We start from the raw sequence: 21,382 nt of genomic DNA, 5'->3' as shown, positions 1-21,382 counted from the left end.
GATGTGATGCTGTAAGAACTCTGCAAATGAATGCAGACTATGGGAACCAAGGTATTCTCCCACGGACATGTACCTGTGATAGCATTAGAGATGCGAGGGAAGGGGAAGAGGTCATATGCATTCTCAGAAGATTTTGAAGATAAATCAGTTTTGAAGACATTGACCTCATAGCGCGAAGACATTCACTTATATGTTGAGAGTTGGTTCCAGATTTGTACGAATCCAAGAATAGGTACAAGTGAGGAATCTAACTACATGTGAAGCATAAGTGAATATACTAGGCATATTATGAGATGCAGAACGGTATAGATCCAAATTTGTTGGCACAGAAACCACTTTTGGTGAAGAGGGATGAATCTATCAGATCAAAAAAGGCAGTAAAAAGTGAGTTTTAATTACCACACGAAGAAGTGCTAGACGGAGTAGAGAGGAGGCCGAGCAGTTGGATCTTCTGTGCCCTAACTTGGCGATGGAAGACACCTACGGCGGCGGCGGCGAAGACGAGGTCCGCGGCTGGCGTGAGGACGGCGTCGGTGAGGTCGCGGCAGCTAAGCTCTTCGTCACCGGCGTCGTCGAGGTCTAGCGGTGGCACTAGGGTTTGTCGAGGTGGAGAGGTGGAAGAAAGATTTTGACCGCGATGTGTTGTGCATTTATAGGGAGAGGGACAGCACAGCACAATTACGCAGGTGCCCTTGGCGGTTCACATTCGAGGGACACGTGGCGAACATACAACACATTGGGAGTTGTTCCATGTTCCCACGCACGCCTGGACTGTCAGGTGGTCGTTCCGGCTTCTCCGAGTTTCAAGCAATAAGGATTGAGCATTTAAAACAGAATCAATGTTTGTCTCTGTACCTTCTGCTGACAAGGACGCAGAGAAGACATTCGACGGTTTCAATAGAATGCATATGATTTGGATAGATAGAATTTGAGGAAGAAGCATAGAAGAGGTTAGGGTCCGATCACATTCACTTAGTTCAAAAAAATCAAATGAGAAGACATAGCTATAAGTGAATGCTGTAGAGGACAGAACACAAATATATGTATATATATCTGAGTGAGACTAAATCATCAAAGTGAAGATCATCATGAAGACAAATCAATGTTGAAGATAAATCAAACGCGAAGACTTAGCAAATGTAACGCCAAGAGAAAACACTCCAAACAAGAATTTGGTGGTGGCATTACCCACTGTATAGGAAGTATTAGACCCAGACACGGTGCATAATTGAAGTCAAATTCCGCATTAATGTATTCACACTCAGAGTGTAAGTCTTCATTGATTGAAGATATACATTACTTCGTGTGTTGCACATCTAAGTCATCAACATGCATAAGTGTTAGGATGTGTGCCTAATCACAGGACATTCGAGGATTCCAAGATATTTAGCTCACACCGCAACTTGCAAAACCTTTTCTCATCCAAGGGCTTTGTGAAGATATCTGCCAATTGCTCTTCAGTGTTGACGTGAATGATATCAATATCTTCCTTCATGACATGATCTCTGAGAAAGTGATGACGAATTTCTATGTGCTTTGTCTTCGAGTGCTGAACTGGGTTGCTGGCAATCTTGATGGCACTTTCATTGTTGCAGTAGAGTGGTACTTGTTTCAGATGGATGCCATAGTCCTTCAAAGTTTGCTTCATCCATAGAAGCTGAGCACAGCAAGATCTAGCAGCAATGTATTCAGATTCAGTAGTGGAGAGCGACACACAGTTCTGCTTCTTTGAAGACCAACAGACAAGTGATCGTCCTAGAAAGTGACATGTGCCTGATGTAGACTTGCGATCTATCTTGTCACCAGCATAATCAGCATCCGAGAATCCGACTAGATCAAACTCTAAGCCCTTTGGGTACCATAATCCTAGTGTTGGGGTGTAAACCAAATATCGAAGAATTCGCTTCATAGCTAAGTGATGCGATTCCTTTGGTGCCGCTTGGAATCGGGCACACATGCAAACACTAAGCATGATATCTGGCCTAGATGCACATAAATAAAGTAAAGAACCAATCATGGAGCGGTATACCTTTTTATCAAACTCTTTACCATTGGCGTCAGGACCCAGATGACTTTTGGTTGGCATTGGCGTCGTCTAACCTTTGCAGTCTTGCATTCCAAACTTCTTCAGGCAGTCTTTGAGGTATTTCTCTAGAGATATGAAGATGTCGTTGCTCTGCTGACGAATTTGAAGACCAAGGAAGAACTTCAGCTCACCCATCATAGACATCTGATATTGCTCTTGCATCATGTGTCCAAAATCATCACTGTATTTCTGGTTAGTGCAGCCGAAGATAATGTCATCCACATATATTTGGCACACAAATAGTTCACCATCATATGTCTTCGTGAAGAGTGTGGGATCCAGGGAACCAGGTTTGAAGCCTTTGCTCTTCAGGAAGTCTTTGAGTGTGTCATACCAAGCGCGAGGGGCTTGTTTGAGGCCATACAATGCCTTGTTAAGCTTGTATACCATATCAGGATGTTTTGGATCTTCAAAGCCAGGTGGTTGTGCAACATACACTTCTTCTTCAATCTTGCCATTGAGAAAAGCACTTTTCACATCCATCTGATGCAAAAGGATGTTATGATGGTTTGCATAGGCTAGCAATATGCGAATGGCTTCAAGCCTAGCCATAGGAGCAAATGTTTCATCGAAGTCAATCCCTTCAACTTGAGTGTATCCTTGAGCAAAGAGACGAGCCTTGTTTCTGACAACTTGACCATGCTCATCTTGCTTGTTGCGATATATCCATTTAGTGCCTATGATATTGTGCTTACGAGGATCAGGACGCTTGACCAATTCCCACACATTGTTCAGCTTGAACTCTTGAAGCTCTTCTTGCATAGCTTGAATCCATTCAGGTTCCATGAAGGCTTCAACAACTTTCTTGGGTTCTAATATTGAGACAAATGCAAAGTGTCCATAGAAATTTGCTAGCTGTGTTGCTCTTGAACAAGTGAGTGGACCTGGTGCATTGATGCTATCAATTATCTTCTCAATCTGTACTCCATTTGCAACACGAGGATGAACTGGACGAAGATTTTGCTCTTGCTGATCATTGTCATCATTTGGAGGATTGTCTTCAGGCTGAGCATTGGCTTCAGGTGGATTAGGTGCAGAAATGATGAGTTCCTCTTCAGCCTGTGCCTCAGAAGGTATGATCTCTCCAGTTCCCATGAGCTTGATGGATTCACTAGGTGGATCTTCATCTAGCACATTTGGCAGGTGCTCTCTTTGCGAGCCGTTAGTCTCATCGAACCACACATCTACAGTTTCAACCACTTTATAGTGAAAGAGGTTGAAGACTCTGTAGGAGTGCGAATCCTTTCCGTAACCAAGCATAAAACCTTCATGTGCTTTCGGTGCAAATTTTGAAGTGTGATGTGGATCCTTGATCCAGCACCTAGCACCAAATACTCTGAAGTAACTGACATTTGGCTTCTTACCAGTCAGGAGTTCATAGGATGTCTTCTTCAGAAGCTTGTGAAGATAAACACGGTTGATGACATGGCATGCAGTATCAATGGCTTCGGGCCAGAACTTTCTTGGAGTCTTGTATTCATCAAGCATCGTCCGAGCCATCTCAATGAGGGTTCGATTCTTGCGCTCCACGATGCCATTCTGCTGAGGAGTGTATGGAGCGGAGAACTCATGAGTGATGCCCAATGTATCCAGGTAAAGGTCGAGGCCGGTGTTCTTGAACTCTGTGCCGTTGTCACTTCTGATATGCTTGATCTTGACGCCATAGTTATTCATGGCACGGTTGGCAAAGCGTCTGAAGACATCCTGCACTTCAGTCTTGTAGAGGATTATAGGCACCCACGTATATCTTGAATAATCATCAACAATGACGAAGCCATAGAGACAAGAAGTAGTAGTTAGAGTAGAGTAGTGAGTAGGGCCAAATAAGTCCATGTGTAGCAGCTCGAAGGGTTGAGATGTCGTCATGATTGTCTTCGAGGGGTGCTTGGCCCTCGTCATCTTTCCAGCTTCGCAGGAACCGCATAAGTGATCCTTCTTGAACTTGACGCCCTCGATGCCTATGACGTGTTTCTTCTTCGCGAGAGTGTACAGATTCCTCATGCCCGCATGTCCTAGCCTCTGATGCCAGAGCCAGCACTCTGAAGCCTTTGCTAGTAGACATACGGCCAGCTGTGGTCCTGCTGAGAAATCTACCATGTACAAATCATCTTTTCGATACCCTTCAAAGACTAGAGACTTCTCAGATTCCATTAGTACAAGGCAACGATATTTTCCAAATATCACAATCATGTTCAAGTCACAAAGCATTGAGACAGACATTAAGTTGAAACCAAGGGATTCAACAAGCATCACTTTATCCATGTGCTGATCCTTTGAGATTGCAACTCTACCTAGACCCAATACCTTGCTTTTACCAGTGTCAGCAAATGTGATGTGACTCTTGTCAGATGGACGTAAGGTTGAGTCCATGAGAAGACTTCGATCACCAGTCATATGATTAGTGCATCCGCTGTCCATAATCCATTCTGAAGCATGAGGTGTCATACCCTACAGTACAGTTAGGGGGATAGGCTTCACCAAGAGTATTGTGAAGCATAAAAATTTGACGCACAAGAGGATTATCAAAGCTCATATCAAGGTTACGACTGATAGCATGATTGGCAAGCAATTCATGAACAAAATACATAGTAAGACCATTTGGGCATTTTATCTTGCGCCCTACAAGATGTTTTAGGTCCCCAGCAAAAGCATCGGACGCCTTTGATTTCCGACTGGAGACCTTTCCCTGCAAAAGAAGGTTAATTTTGCTTAACCACCCACATTTTCAGGGGTGGCTTAGAAGCAATAAGTCTAAGAGCAGCATCTGAGAACTTCGGCTTTGGAACCCTAGCAAATAGCCTTGCAGGAGGTGAATAGTACTCATATGAATAAGCAGAATAGTTCTTAGTCTTATGAACATAGCGGTTTGATGACACACTCTCATATTCATAAGTTTGAGTATGATTTCCCTGCAAAACATTGGCGTTAGGGTGACTCAGATGAGTCATGTGTCTGTATGAAGCCTTTGGGCCATATGAAGCCTTTGGTCTGGGGTTTGTCTTCTTCCCTTGTGGTGTCATGATGACATTCACAGGAAGATTCTCAAGACACTTTTTGGGCACCCAGATCTTCTTCATAGGTGGTCCATTCCTGCAGTTAGTACCAATATACCTGGCAAACACTTCACCATTCTCATTCTTAAACAGTTTATAGTTTGCATCAAAGGATTCATCAATGATAATTGGGTTAGCACAAGTGAAGCCAGATAAGGTGGATGGATCCACTGAAGATCCCTTTCCAGCAACCCATGTGGTTTTGGGGTACTACTCAGGCTTCCAGTAAGAACCATCAACATTCATTTTCCTCTCGAACCCAACACCCTCTTTTCTAGGGTTTCGGTTCAGAATCTGCTTTTTGAGGACATCGCACAGTGTCTGATGCCCTTTGAGACTTTTGTACATCCCTGTCTCAAGCAATGTCTTCAACCTAGCATTTTCATCAGCAATAGTAGTGGCATCCTCAGCAAAGGGGTTAGTTACCACATCAACAGTTGAAGATATTGCACCAGTAGCAGCAGTAGAACATTCAGCAACAGAAGTAGCGTTATCACGCTCAAGGCATTTTAGACATGGTGGTTCAAATCCTTCCTGAGCGGTACTGATCTGTTGAGCGCGAAGTGACTCATTCTCTTTTTGAAGATCTTCATGAGCCGCTCTCAATTTCTCAATTTCTTGCTTCCTTTGAATATAAACGTAGGAAAGCTTTTGATGAGTTGTTGAGAGCGTTTCATGACGACTTTCAAGTTCCTCGTACTTAACATGAAGATTTTTTATGTCTTCAATTAAGGACAGAGATCGGGTCATTTTCGCGTCCAACAGGTCATCGCTTTTGTCTAACAGTTTTTGAATATGTTCCATAGCTTTCCGTTGTTCAGTTGCAATTTTAGCAAGTGTTTTGTAGCTGGGTTTGGATTCATAATCAGAGTCATCTTTGCTTGATGTTTGAAAGTAAGCATCGCGTGAGTTTACCTTGGCACCACGTGCCATGAAGCAGTAGGTGGGAGCGGAGTCGTCCTTGTCATTAGCATCAGCGTTGGTGATGGAGCCATTGTCTTCAGTGTTGAAGATGGACTTGGAAACGTAGGCCGTAGCTAGAGCCAGACTTGCAACGCCAGAGTCAGACTCCACCTCCGCCTCCTCAGAAGCAGACTCCTCCTCTGAATCCATCTCCTTGCCAACAAAAGCACGAGCCTTGATAGATGAGCTCTTTTTGTGTGATGAAGACTTCGATGAAGATTTGGAAGAGGACTTTGAGGATTTCTTCTTCTTCTTGTCATCAGAATCATATTCCTTGCTCTTTTTATTCTTCTTGTTTTCATTGTCCCACTGTGGACACTCAGAGATGTGGTGACCAGGTTTCTTGCACTTGTGGCATGTTCTCTTCTTGTGGTCATGAGTAGAAGCTTCATCATTTCTTGAGCTGGATCGTGAAGACTTTCTGAAGCCTTTCTTCTTGGTGAACTTCTGGAACTTCTTCACAAGCATAGCAAGCTCCTTTCCAATGTCTTCAGGATCACCAGAACTGCAGTCAGATTCTTCTTCAGATGAGGAAACAACCTTTGCCTTCAAAGCACGAGTTCGGCCATAGTTGGGACCATAGATGTCTCTTTTCTTAGATAGATGAAACTCATGTATGTTGAGCCTCTCAAGTATGTCAGACGGATCGAGTGTCTTGAAGTTAGGGCATTCTTGAATCATCAGGGCTAGGGTGTCAAACGAGCTGTCAAGTGATCTCAGGAGTGTCTTGACGATTTCATGCTTGGTGATCTCAGTGGCGCCGAGAGCATGAAGCTCATTTGTGATGTCAGTGAGGCGATCAAACGTGAGCTGGACATTCTCATTGTCATTTCTCTTGAAGCGGTTGAAGAGGTTGCGAAGAACACTGATCCTTTGATCTCTCTGGGTGGAGACGCCTTCGCTGACCTTGGAGAGCCAGTCCCAGACTAGCTTCGAAGTTTCCAGAGCGCTCACACGGCCATATTGTCCTTTGGTCAGATGACCGCAGATGATGTTCTTCGCAGTAGAATCCAGTTGAATGAACTTCTTGACATCAGCAGGGGTGACACCTTCACCAGTCTTGGGAACGCCGTTCTTGACAACATACCATAGATCGACATCAATGGCTTCAAGATGCATGCACATCTTATTCTTCCAGTAGGGGTAATCAGTGCCATCAAAGACAGGGCACGCAGCGGAGACTTTGATTATCCCTGCAGTCGACATAGCTAAAACTCCAGGTGGTTAAACTGAATCACACAGAACAAGGGAGTACCTTGCTCTAATACCAATTGAAAGTGCTAGTTATCGACTAGAGGGGGGTGAATAGGCGATTTTTATGGAAGTCTTCAAAACATGGAAGTTTCGAAGACAAACAATAGAAATGAACCTATTAACATGCAGCCGAAGGTAGACTACACTAGGCAAGCCATAGTCAAGTATTCAAAGAAGTGAAAGCACGAAGACTAATAGCAGCTAGGTAGTAATGATAAGGATGGAAGATAGTATGAAGCCAATCAGAATAAGTAGTTATACAGTGAAGTCAAACAGATAGTGCAAGCAGGCAATGACTTCACGAAGACAAACTGTAAGTAAAAAGAGGGAGAAGATATAACCAGTTTCTTGGTGAGGACAAGGATTTGTTGGACCAGTTCCAGTTGCTGTGACAACTGTACGTCCGGTTAGGGAGGCTGAGATTCAACTCAGAAGGCCATGTCTTCACATTATTCCCCTTGAGCTAAGGACACCCAGTCCTCGCCCAATCACTCTGGTAAGTCTTCAAGGTAGACTTCCGAACCTTCACAGACTTCGTTCATCGGCGATCCACAATGACTCTTGGATGCTCAGAATGTGACGCCTAACCGGCTGGAGGATTCACAGTCCTCAAGTGTAACAAGTCTTCAGGTCACGCGGACAGAAAGACTTCAGTGATGCCTAACACTCTTTGGCTCTGGGTGTTTTGGGCTTTGTCCTCGCAAGGATTTCTCTCTCTCAGAAGCTTCGGAGGTGGGTTGCTCTCAAACGACAAAAGCCGTGCACTAACTCTAAGCAGCCACCAATTTATGGTGTAGGGGGTGGGCTATTTATAGCCACTAGGCAATCCGACCTGATTTGTCCTAAATGACACTGGGTCACTAAGGAACTTACACATGTTCCAACGGTCAGATTTCAAACACGCGCGGCAGCTTGACTTGGGCTACAAGTAAAGCTGACTCATCCAGCTCTGGATAAGATTTGCTCTCATTGTCTTCGATCGAAGACATAGGATTTGGTTGAGCATCACTTCAGTCACACTGACTTTGTTCACTTGGACCCCACTTAACAGTACGGTGGTTCCTATGACTCAACAAAGAAGAAAAGGAAACTACGAAACAACTATGTCTTCGCACTTCATAATCTTCACGTGAATGTCTTCTCGAGTCATAAGCTTCAATGTGATTGTCTTCACATACCAGCATTGTCTTCAATGTCTTCATACATTTTTAGGGGTCATCTCGGTAGGTAAACCGAATTAATGATGGACTACTACCTGTGTTATCCTGCAATTCTTACAAACACATTAGTCCCTCAACCGGGTTTGTCGCCAATACTCCAAAACCAACTAGGGGTGGCACTAGATGCAATAACAAGGACAAGCCTGGACAATTTCTTATATGAAGGAAAACGCCCCCGAGGACACATGGGAATTATCGTCAAGCAAGTTTTCATCACGCTCATATGATTCGCGTTCGGTACTTTGATAATTTGATATGTGGGTGGACCGGTGCTTGGGTGCTGTCCTTACTTGGACAAGCATCCCACTTATGATTAACTCCTATTGCAAGCATCCGCAACTACAAAAGAAGTATTAAGGTAAACCTAACCATAGCATGAAACATATGGATCCAAATCGGCCCCCTATGAAGCAACGCATAAACTAGGGTTTAAGCTTCTGTCACTCTAGCAACCCATCATCTACTTATTACTTCCCAATGCCTTCCTCTAGGCCCAAACAATGGTAAAGTGTCATGTATTCGACGTTCACATAACACCACTAGAGGAAAGACAACATACATCTCATCAAAATATTGAACGAATACCAAATTCACATGACTACTTATAGCAAGACTTCTCCCATGTCCTCAGGAACAAACGTAACTACTCACAAAGCATATTCATGTTCATAATCAGAGGGGTATTAATATGCATAATGGATCTGAACATATGATATTTCACCAAGTAAACCAACTAGCATCAACTACAAGGAGTAATCAACACTACTAGCAACCTACAGGTACCAATCTGAGGTTGGGATACAAAGATTGGATAAAAGAGATGAACTAGGGTTTGAGAGGAGATGGTGCTGGTGAAGATGTTGATGAAGATTGACCCCCTCCCGAAGAGAGGATCGTTGGTGATGACGATGGCGATGATTTCCCCCTCCCGGAGGGAAGTTTCCCTGGCAGAACAGCTCTGCGAGAGCCCTAGATTGGTTCCGCCAAGGTTCCGCCTCGTGGCGGCGGTTTTTCATCCCGTGAGCTTGCTTATGATTTTTTCAGGGTAAAAGACCTCATACAGCAAAAGATGGGCACCGGAGGCCTGCCAGGGGGCCCATGAGGCTGGGGGGCGCGCCTAGGGGGGTAGGGCACGACCCCACCCTCGTGGCCAGGGTGTGGGCCCCCTCTGGTATTTTCTTCGCTCAATATTTTTTATTATTTCAAAAAATGACTTCCGTGGAGTTTCAGGACTTTTGGAGTTGTGCAAAATAGGTCTCTAATATTTGCTCCTTTTCCGGCCCAGAATTCCAGCTGCCGGCATTCTCCCTCTTCATGTAAACCTTGTAAAATAAGAGAGAATATGCATAAGTATTGTGACATAATGTGTAATAATAGCCCATAATGCAATAAATAACGATATAAAAGCATGATGAAAAATGGACGTATCAACTCGCCCAAGCTTATACCTCGCTTGTCCTCAAGCGGAAGCCGATAACGATAAATATGTCCACATGTTTAGAGATAGAGGTGTCGATAAAATAAAATAAGGACATGAGGGCATCATGATCATTCTTATAACAGCAACATATATGGATATTGTCATACTATTTCTTATGCTAAAGTAACAATCTATTCACAATGTAAAGTATGAATCAGAAACTTCATTGAAAACTAACAAACTATAATCTCAGTCATTGAGGCAATTGCAATTTATCATAACATCGGAAAGAGTCAATATAAGAGCTTTTCAGCAAGTCCACATACTCAACTATCATTTAGTCTTTCACAATTGCGAACACTCATGCAATAGTTGTGGTTATGGAGTTTTAATCGGACACAGAGAAAGATAGGGGCTTATAGTTTCGCCTCCCAACCCTTTACCTCAAGGGTAATGTCAACAATAATAATTCATGCTAACTTACATCCAATTGATATATATATCAGGATATTTCCAACACAATGTGCTTGCCAAAGGATAAAATGTAAAAAGGAAAGGTGAAGATCACCATGACTCTTGCATAAGGGTAGAAGATAAAAGTAAAAGATAGGCCCTTCGCAAAGGGAAGCAAAGGTTGTCATGTGCTTTTATGGTTGGATGCACAAAATCTTAATGTGAAAGAACGTCACCTTATATTGCCACTTGTGATATGGACCTTTATTGTGCAGTCCGTCTCTTTTATTTCTTCCACATCACATGGTCGTATAAAGTTTATTTTCCCCACACTAATAAGTCATACATATTTAGAGAGAAATTTTTATTGCATGCAACGATGACAACTTACTTGAAGGATCTTACTCAATCCATAGGTAGATATGGTGGACTCTCATGGCAAAACCGGGTTTAAGGGTATTTGGAAGCACAAGTAGTATCTATACTTGGTGCAAAGAATTGGCTAGCATGAGGGAGAAAGGCAAGCTCAACATGTTGGATGATCCATGACAATATACTTTATTTCAGATATAAAAAAACATAACCCATTACGTTGTCTTCCTTGTCCAACATCAACTCTTTAGCATGTCATATTTTAATGAGTTCTCACAATCATAAAAGATGTCCAAGATAGTATATTTATATGTGGAACCTCTCTTTCTTTATTACTTCCTATTAATTGCAATGATGACCAAAACTATGTTTGTCAACTCTCAACAACTTTTAATCATCATACTCTTTATATGAGAAGTCATTACTCCCCATAAGATCAATACGATCTCTTTATTTCTTTTTATTCTTTCTTTTTCTTTTATTCCCTCAAGATCATAGTAAGATAATCTAGCCCTTGACTCAACACTAATCTTTATTATATATATAGCTCACAGACTCGATTACATAGAAGGGTCAAGAAGCAAAACTCAAAACTAAATCATACTAAAACTTTATTCTACTAGATCAAGCTATTACCAAAAGGATTGAACTAAGAAAACGATAAATATAGGAGTGTGATTGTGATACGATACCGGGGCACCTCCCCCAAGCTTGGCAGTTGCCAAGGGGAGTGCCCATACCCATGTGATTATGTCTCTTTCTTCGGAGGTGGTGATGATGGAGTTGATTGTGCCTTCAGCTTTTTCAAATTGTACTTGAGAAGAGCAATTTCCTCCTTTAAATCATCGACCTCCGATTCCAGCTTCAAGATCTTGTCACATAGGTCTCCTTTGCTTTTCTGCCGAAAACGAGAAGGAATAGGTCGGTTGTTAGACAGTTTGGCCCTCTTAGCAAGACTAGACTTCTTGAACTTCACATGCATATCCCCAGGTTGAGGTAGAGGGACATCCTCCTCCACCGAACTTGAATCATTGATCCTCATCAAATGGGCATCCTCATCATCATCCGTAGTTCGACCATAAGGAGATAGATCCCCATAGGTCTTTGGGTCAGCAACGAGATGTGAGACATAGCTCTCTCCGTCAGAATCCCGAGATGACATCTTGCTCCAAACCTGCTACAGAAATAGCTCGAAACAAAAACAGAGGAAATTTGCGTGGTACGGTGGTCAAAACCTTCGGGAGATTATATAATGAATTTTTATCGACCAAAAGAAGTATCGTGCAAGAAAACGGAGTCCGGAGGGCGCATGAGGTGCCCACGAGGCAGGGGGCACGCCCTCCACCCTCGTGGACGCCTTGTGTCCTTCCCGGACTACTTCTTCTTTTCCTATTTTTCTAAATATTCCAAAAGGGAGAAAAATTGCCATTAGAACTGTTTTGGAGTCGGTTTACTTACCGTACCACATACCTATTCCTTTTCGGAGTCTGAAACGTTCTGGAAAGTGTCCCTTATGTATTCCTCCGGGGTTATGGTTTCAATAATATTAGTTTCAACATTTATGGGATTACCTGAGATATAATGTTTGATTCTTTGACCGTTCACCACCTTTGGATTTGTGCCTTTGAAGTTGTTGATTTTTATGGCACCGGAACGATAGACCTCCTCGATAACGTAAGGACCTTCCCATTTAGAGAGAAGTTTTCCTGCAAAAAAATCTTGGACGAGAGTTGAATAGCAACACATAATCACCTACATTAAACTCACGCTTTTGTATCCTTTTGTCATGCCATCTTTTAACTTTTTCTTTAAACAGTTTGGCATTCTCATAGGCTTGAGTTATCCATTCATCAAGTGAGCTAATGTCAAATAACCTCTTCTCACCGGAAAGTTTTAAATCATAATTGAGCTCTTTAATAGCCCAATATGCCTTATGTTCTAGTTCAAGAGGTAAGTGACATGCTTTTCTGTAAACTATTTTGTACGGAGACATACCCATAGGATTTTTGTATGCAGTTCTGTATGCCCATAATGCATCATCAAGTTTCTTGGACCAATTCTTTCTAGATCTATTAACAGTCTTTTGCAAAATTAATTTGAGCTCTCTACTACTCAATTCTACTTGACCACTAGACTTTGGGTGATATGGGGATGCAATTCTATGATTAACATCATACTTAGCAAGCATTTTACGAAAGGCGCCATGAATAAAATGTGAACCACCATCAGTCGGTAAATATCTAGGGACTCCAAACCTCGGAAAAATAACTTCTTTAAGCATATTAATAGAGGTGTTATGATCAGCACTACTAGTTGGAATAGCTTCTACCCACTTAGTAACGTAATCAACAACAACTAAAATATGTGTATACCCATTAGAGGAAGGAAACGGTCCCATATAAACGAAGCCCCAAACATCAAATGGTTCAATAACAAGTGAATAATTCATAGGCATTTCTTGACGTCTACTAATATTACCAATTCTTTGACATTCATCACAAGACAAGACAAACTTACATGCATCTTTGAAGAGAGTAGGCCAATAAAAACCGGATTGCAATACCTTATGTGCAGTTCTATCTCCAGCGTGGTGTCCTCCATAAGCTTCGGAGTGAAACTTGCGTAGGATCTGTTCCTGTTCATGCTCAGGTATACAACGTCTAATAACACCATCTACTCCTTCTTTATAAAGGTGTGGGTCATCCCAGAAGTAATGTCCTAAATCATATAAAAACTTTTTATTTTGCTGGTATGTGAAACTAGGTGGTATGAATTTAGCAACAATGTAATTAGCATAATCAACATACCATGGAGCGGTACGAGATGCAGTTATGACATTTAATTGTTCATCAGGAAAGCTATCATCAATAGGTAGTGGGTCATCAAGAACATTCTCTAACCTAGACAAGTTGTCTGCAACGGGGTTCTCAGCTCCCTTTCTATCAATAATATGCAAATCAAATTCTTGTAGTAGGAGAACCCATCTAATAATTCTAGGTTTAGCATCTTTCTTTTCCATAAGATATTTAATAGCAGCATGATTAGTGTGAATAGTTACTTTAGAATCAACAATATAAGGTCTGAACTTATCACAAGCAAATACAACTGCTAAGAATTCCTTTTTAGTAGTAGCATAATTTCTCTGGCACTGTCTAGAGTTTTACTAGCATATTGAATAACATTCAATTTCTTATCAACTCTTTGTCCTAGAACAGCACCTACAACATAATCACTAGCATCACACATGATTTCAAAAGGTAAATTCCAATCAGGTGGCTGAACAATAGGTGCAGAAATCAAAGCTTTCTTAAGTATTTCAAATGCTTCTACACAATCATCATCGAAGTCAAAAGGAATATCTTTTTGTAAGAGATTAGTCAGAGGCCGAGAATTTTTTGAGAAGTCCTTAATGAACCTCCTATAAAAACCGGCATGACCAAGGAAACTTCTTATACCTTTGATGTCCTTGGGACATGGCATCTTTTCAATAGCATCAACTTTAGCTTTATCAACTTCAATACCTGTGGCACCCCGGCTCAGAGCAACCGGTTTACCCTGCATTGCCAGCCTAGAGATCGAGTCTTCTGGCAATACACAACAACATGGTACAGAAATAACAGCTTTATTGATACTAGCGGGGTACATAGGTCTGATATTACATCGAGATTCGAGGCCAAGCGGCACACACGGTGCTGCTGGACAGTATGTACATTATTTAATGAACATGGCTGGGGCCTCGATCACACGAAACTACGCGGCAGCGGAAGAACGACGTAGCGGAACTCCATAGCACAGGGACACCGACGTGGACACGGCCTAGACACGAGATGCGCTCCGATGCGAATTGACTTGCCTGAAAGCTGGCATAACACGCCAGGTCAGTACATTGAATGTACTTTGCAAGCTAACAACAAACATAAGCACGATGACAGACAATATCATGATAATTAATCAAGTTAAATTAATGCAAGAAATACCACAGATGCAATGCAGCCAAACAGCGCACCGAGTCACACGGACTCGCTTACCAGATGGTTACCTCGTAACCAAACGGTGACCACACCGGGGTCACACCTGAAACCAATTACTCATGAACACCTCAAGTGTTCAAGGTTCACCACGAAACAATGCATCACAACAATTACTTAGTTTGGAAGATTAATTATAAAAGTTGATCCATGGTGTGACTTACTCCCGAGTCTTTCCCATAACCGAGGTCGCGGCTATCGATAGACTAATTACACTCTGCAGAGGTAGCGCACTTTACCCACACTATGGAATACATGGCCTCGCACTCCCATTCGGGTGGACCAAAATATTCCGACGAAACCCTCCCTTTGTCATGCACTCTCCCCGGCCACTCCGACCATCTCCCTCTCAGGGCTAGGTCTTGGGTAGCCCCGTGTCTACCAAAGACACCAACGGCCACCGTCGTGGCAAAACGGTCCCAAACGGGGACAAGGTACCATAAAAACAAAAACGAGCACACAAGGTTATGTCTGCCTACCGGGCCAGGGTATGCACGCCCATAACCTTCCCTCGCGGGAGGCACCGGTGAGAGCCACAACAAAGGACCGAATAAAGACCTTCCCATTAGGTAAATGTGGTCACACTGAATTAGAAACCCGATTCAGTGGCACCATGATGTGATCAACATCATATTCAAGTTGAACTTAATCAAGTTTAACTCTTAAGAAAACTTTTATTACTAACATGGCAGAATACCAGAAATCATGCAACTACTCGTCATGCAAAGCAAACAACTCATGTTCATGGATCAAACTTAACCACATAATTATCTTGCAACACTAAGGATCAAAACTCTCAGGTTATAACTCATTTTTATCACCAAGCAACATTTTTATTAGTTCTTTATTTAAATGAAAATACCACTTAGTAAAATTACTACCATTAATTTGCATAGCAATATGCAGGGTGTAAAGTCTTACTCTACTTAACCAAACAAGTTCATGCATGCAACCAGTAACTATAACAAGCATTTCTAACAGAATAAAGTAACTAGTAATTTACCAAAATTATTTACCAAATTTTTAATGCAAATAAGAACTCATATTCAAGTAGAAAATCATAGATATTGAAATAATACCATCCAAATGCTGGTGTGGCTTGCCTTAGTGTAGAGGAGGATCACTCCCCTCTTGGGTTGCTTCAAGACAAGCTTCTCCTTCTGAAAAATAATTTAAAACCACAAAATAAATGTCAAAACACATTCTGAAAATCACCAGAAATTCTCGGCAACAAGGAAAAATCCACCTTTTGGTGTGCTGCTAGAGCTTTCTGTAACAAAGACAATGCAAAAAGAATCAATTCATTTGGACTTATGGTTTAGAAATGGTGGCTGGTTAAAGTTTAGTCAAATTTCTGAATTAAATTTGAATAAACAGAAAATCCTGGGGGGTGACGTCGAAGGCGTAAAGAGGGAGTGCGCCTCCACTCGTACCGCTTCGGGCACGAGTGGTGAGGCTGACACTGGGCCCCGCCCATCAGGAGAGAGAGGGAGGGATCGAGACCAGAGGAGGGGCGGCGCTTCGCCGGAGCTCACGCCGGCGACGAGGGGTTTTGGGGCTAAGTGATACGTCTCCAACGTATCTATAATTTTTGATTGTTCCATGCTATATTATATTCTGTTTTGGACATTATTGGGATTTATTATACACTTTTATAATATTTTTGGGACTAACCTATTAACCGGAGGCCCAGCCCAGAATTGCTGTTTTTTGCCTTTTTCAGAGTTTCGCAGAAAAAGAATATCAAACGGAGTCCAAACGGAATGAAACCTTCGGGAACGTGATTTCCGGAACGAACGTGATCCAGAGGACTTGGAGCCTACGTCAAGACATCAACCAGGAGGGCACGAGGTAGGGGCGGGCGCGCCTACCCCCCTGGGCGCGCCCTCCACCCTCGTGGGCCTCCTGTTGCTCCACCGACGTACTCCTTCCTCCTATATATTACTACGTACCCCCAAACTACCAGATACGGAGCCAAAAACCTAATTCCACCGCCGCAACCTTCTGTACCCATGAGATCCCATCTTGGGGCCTGTTCCGGAGCTCCGCCGGAGGGGGCATCGATCACGGAGGGCTTCCACATCAACACCATAGCCTCTTCGATGATGTGTGAGTAGTTTACCTCAGACCTTCGGGTCCATAGTTATTAGCTAGATGGCTTCTTCTCTCTTTTTGGATCTCAATACAATGTTCTCCCCCTCTCTCGTGGAGATCTATTCGATGTAATCTTCTTTTGCGGTGTGTTTGTTGAGACCGATGAATTGTGGGTTTATGATCAAGTTTATCTATGAACAATATTTGAATCTTCTCCGAATTCTTTTATGTATGATTAGTTATCTTTGCAAGTCTCTTCGAATTATCAGTTTGGTTTGGCCTACTAGATTGATCTTTCTTGCAATGGGAGAAGTGCTTAGATTTGGGTTCAATCTTGCGGTGTCCTTTCCCAGTGACAGTAGGGGAAACAAGGCACGTATTGTATTGTTGCCATCGAGGATAACAAGATGGGGTTTACATCATATTGCATGAGTTTATCCCTCTACATCATGTCATCTTGCTTAAAGCGTTACTCTGTTCTTATGAACTTAATACTCTAGATGCATGCTGGATAGCGGTCGATGTGTGGAGTAATAGTAGTAGATGCAGGCATGAGTCGATCTACTTTTCTCGGACGTGATGCCTATATACATGATCATACCTAGATATTCTCATAACTATGCTCAATTTTGTCAATTGCTCAACAGTAATTTGTTCACCCACCGTAAATACTTATGCTCTTGAGAGAAGCCACTAGTGAAACCTATGGCCCCCGGGTCTATTTCCGTCATATTAATCTTCCGACACTTAGTTATTTTTATTGCCTTTTATTTTACTTTGCATCTTTATCATAAAAATACCAAATATAACCTATGGCCCCCGGGTCTACTAGATTGATCTTTCTTGCAATGGGAGAAGTGCTTAATCTCGTACGTGACCGTGTAGGGATTGACAACCCCTTATCGTGTTGGTTGTGAGGATTTATTTGTTTGTGTAGGTGCGAGGGACTCGTGCGTGGCCTCCTACTGGATTGATACCTTGGTTCTCAAAAACTGAGGGAAATACTTACGCTACTTTGCTGCATCACCCTTTCCTCTTCAAGGGAAAACCAACGCAGTGCTCAAGAGGTAGCACTAAGCTAGAGGGATATATTGGAAGCGGGGGTCGCGGCGCACCTGCCCGTACCCGTGGCTTGGCGAGAGGTGGACGGAGCTGGTCGCAGTCGAGCTCGCAAGCTTCGGTGGTGGGCGGGGTTCGCCGGAGAGGTTGAAGACGGCGGCTAGAGGCAGCTCCGAGGGCTTGGTGGGGTCCAGGCAGCACCAGCAGACCCCCAATGCCCCGCCCAAGCAGCTGCTTGAGCTCGAGAGGCACCGGAGCGCGGCGGCTGGACTGCGGGGATCGCCGAAGTCCTCGGGTCGGGGCGATGGCCAGAGGCCTGCCCGACCGGGCTTCTGCCCGTCTACGTTTTCGTGGAGGTGGTGTGGAGTGGTGCGTGGCTAGCAAGTGAGGCGGGGGCGCTATATATAGCCGGAGCGGGGGGGGGGGGGGGACGTGTCGCCGTCGGAGCATACTGGACACGCGGCAAACGTCGACGAGAAGCTCAAACGCGAGGGGGCAAGATGCTGCGTCGACTCAGGGGCTTGCCCACGCTTGCGGACGCGCACAGGAGGCGGTTGGGGAAGCAGACAAGCGCACGCACGCACTGTGCCGTTTTGGACGCGACGCGCCCGTGCTTGCTGTGGCGGCTCCGGCGTCGGCGAGCACCAGGGAAGGGTCAAGCTTGATGGGTCGAGGGTTGTGGTGCGGTGCGGCGGCAGTTGGGGGCGAGCGCTGGAACGAGCAGGCGCGAAACAGAGGGCAAGGCGACAGCCAGAGCGTGTCGAGACGCTGCCAGACGCCGTGTCCTCGCGCGGTCACCATGTTGGCATGGTCAAAACGATGGCCAGGAGCTGCCAAACCTTGTCTACGCGCTCGACCGTGCAGTGTTACGTCTAGGAGAGGTGATGGATCATGCCCAGGCCGACCAGACTTGACTCTACCAAGCTGGCAAGTTTCTGGTCAGAAACTTGGTCGCCAAGTTTGGCCACCTTCTAGAAGGCCATTAGGGCTAATCTCCTGGGGTTTAGGGTTTCTTAGAAGGTGTTTAAGCTCAAGAAAGCTCAAGGCCAAAAGCTAAAGGAAAAATGCACTTGCTGTGCAAAGTGCATTTCTGGTCCAAAAGTGAAAAGATTTTCTACAGCAAAAATATTACAAAAAGTGATGCAATATTTTTGCATGGGAAGGTGTGCCAGGGTTCTAAGAATATTTAGGAATTATATCAGATTTTTTTGAGCAAGAAAAATTGAGGTTGCTTTGGAGCACAAGGTTCTGAAGTGAGTTTAAGAGAGAAAAATGAATATTTTTCTTTTAGGAAAAATATTCATTGGATTATTTTGGGGATTTGTGGGAGGAATAAGGTAGATAGGTCAGTTGGGTGAAAGCCAAGGATATGCCCAAGTGACAAGTCCATTTGAATTGATCCAAAACCCAAAGCAAATCAGGGCAAAAACCACGGTGAAAACCAAGTCCGGAAAAAGGGAGAAGGCAAGTCCGACAAAAGAGATAAGGCAAAAATCCAGGCTGTCACAATACCTCTTTCAGAAATTTTATGCCCCAAGAAAATACCTTCATTAACCATAAAGTGGCATTTCTCCCAATTCAAGACAATATTAGTTTCTTCACATCTCTGCAAAACTCGATCAAGGTTGCTGAAGCAATCATCAAAAGAGGATCCATAAACGAAAAAATCATCCATGAAAGCCTCACAAATCTTTTCACAAAAGTCAGAGAATATAGCCATCATGCATCTTTGAAAGGTAGCAGGTGCATTACATAAACCAAAAAGCATACGTCTATAAGCAAGGGTACCGAAAGGGCAAGTAAAAGTGGTCTTTTCTTGATCCTTAGCTGACACAGGTATTTGAGAGAAACCAGAGTAACCATCTAGAAAGCGAAAATGTGTATGTTTGGATAGTCTTTCCAGAATTTGATCAATGAAAGGCAAAGGGTAATGATCTTTTCTAGTAGCTTTATTTAATTTGCGGAAATCAATTACCATCCTATAACCTGTAATAATTCTTTGTGGAATCAATTCATCTTTATCATTAGGAACGACAGTGATACCTCCCTTCTTAGGGACACAATGAACAGGACTTACCCACTGACTATCAGCAACGGGATAAATTATACCTACCTCAAGGAGCTTTAATATTTCCTTTCTTACCACTTCTTTCATCTTAGGATTTAGCCATCGTTGGTGATCAATAACTGGTTTGGCGTCTTTCTCCAAATTTATTTTGTGTTGACATAGAGTGGGACTAATGCCCTTATGATCATCAAGAGTATATCCAATAGCAGCACGGCGCTTCTTCAGAGTTTTCTATAATTTCTCTTCTTCATGCTCTGAAAGGTTAGCACTAATAATAACAGGATATATCTTCTTTTCATCAAGATAAGCATATTTAAGAGTATCAGGTAGTGGTTTAAGCTCAAACACGGGATCACCCTTGGGTGGATGAGGATCCCCTAGGATTTCAACAGGCAAGTTGTGCGTCAGAATAGGTCCCTGTTTAAAGAATACCTCATCTATTTCCCTTCTTTCGTTCATAAACATATCATTTTCATGGTCTAGCAAATATTGTTCTAAAGGATCATTAGGAGGCGCGCAATAGAAGCAAGACCAATAATTTCATCTTTACAAGGCAATTCTTCATCACGGGGTTGTCTATGAAATTTAGCAAAATTAAACTCATGAGACATATCACCCAAACCAATAGTAACAACATCCTTTTCGCAGTCTATCCTAGCATTAACAGTGTTCAAGAAGGGTCTACCAAATATAAAGGGACAAAAGTTATCTTGTGGGGAACCAAGAATAAGAAAATCAGCAGGATATTTAACCTTCCCACACAAGACTTCAACATCTCTATTGGCAAGCTTAATGGTAACATCAATTTCTTCTATCTCAGCAGGTGCAATATCATGCATAATTTCTTTGTATAAGGAATGAGGTATTGCACTGGCACTAGCACCCATATCACACAAGCCATTAACAATGATCTCCTATTTTAACAGAAATAACAGGCATGCCTACCACAGGTCTATGTTTATCTTTAGCACCAGGTTTAGCAAATTCTAGCAGTTTCCTCACAGAAATAAATAACATGCCCATCGATGTTATCAGCCAAGAGATATTTAACCATAGCAATATTAGGTTCAACTTTAACTTGCTCAGGTGGTTTATGTGTCCTAATATTACTTTTGTTGACTACAGTTGAAGCTTTAGCATTATCCTTTATTCTAACAGGGAAAGGTGGTTTCTCAACATAAGCAGTAGGAACAACAGGATCATCATAAGTGATAGTCTTTTCTTCAACTTTAATAGGTGCAACTACTTTTACTTCAATGGGCGGATTATATCTAAATCACTTCTCCTTAGGGAGATCAACATGAGTAGCAAA

The sequence above is a fragment of the Aegilops tauschii genome, chromosome 3 (assembly GCF_002575655.3).
Source record: "Aegilops tauschii subsp. strangulata cultivar AL8/78 chromosome 3, Aet v6.0, whole genome shotgun sequence".
NCBI classification, from domain to species: Eukaryota; Viridiplantae; Streptophyta; class Magnoliopsida; order Poales; family Poaceae; genus Aegilops; species Aegilops tauschii.
The sequence above is the reverse complement of the archived record's forward strand: the minus strand, read 5'-3'. Positions refer to the sequence as shown.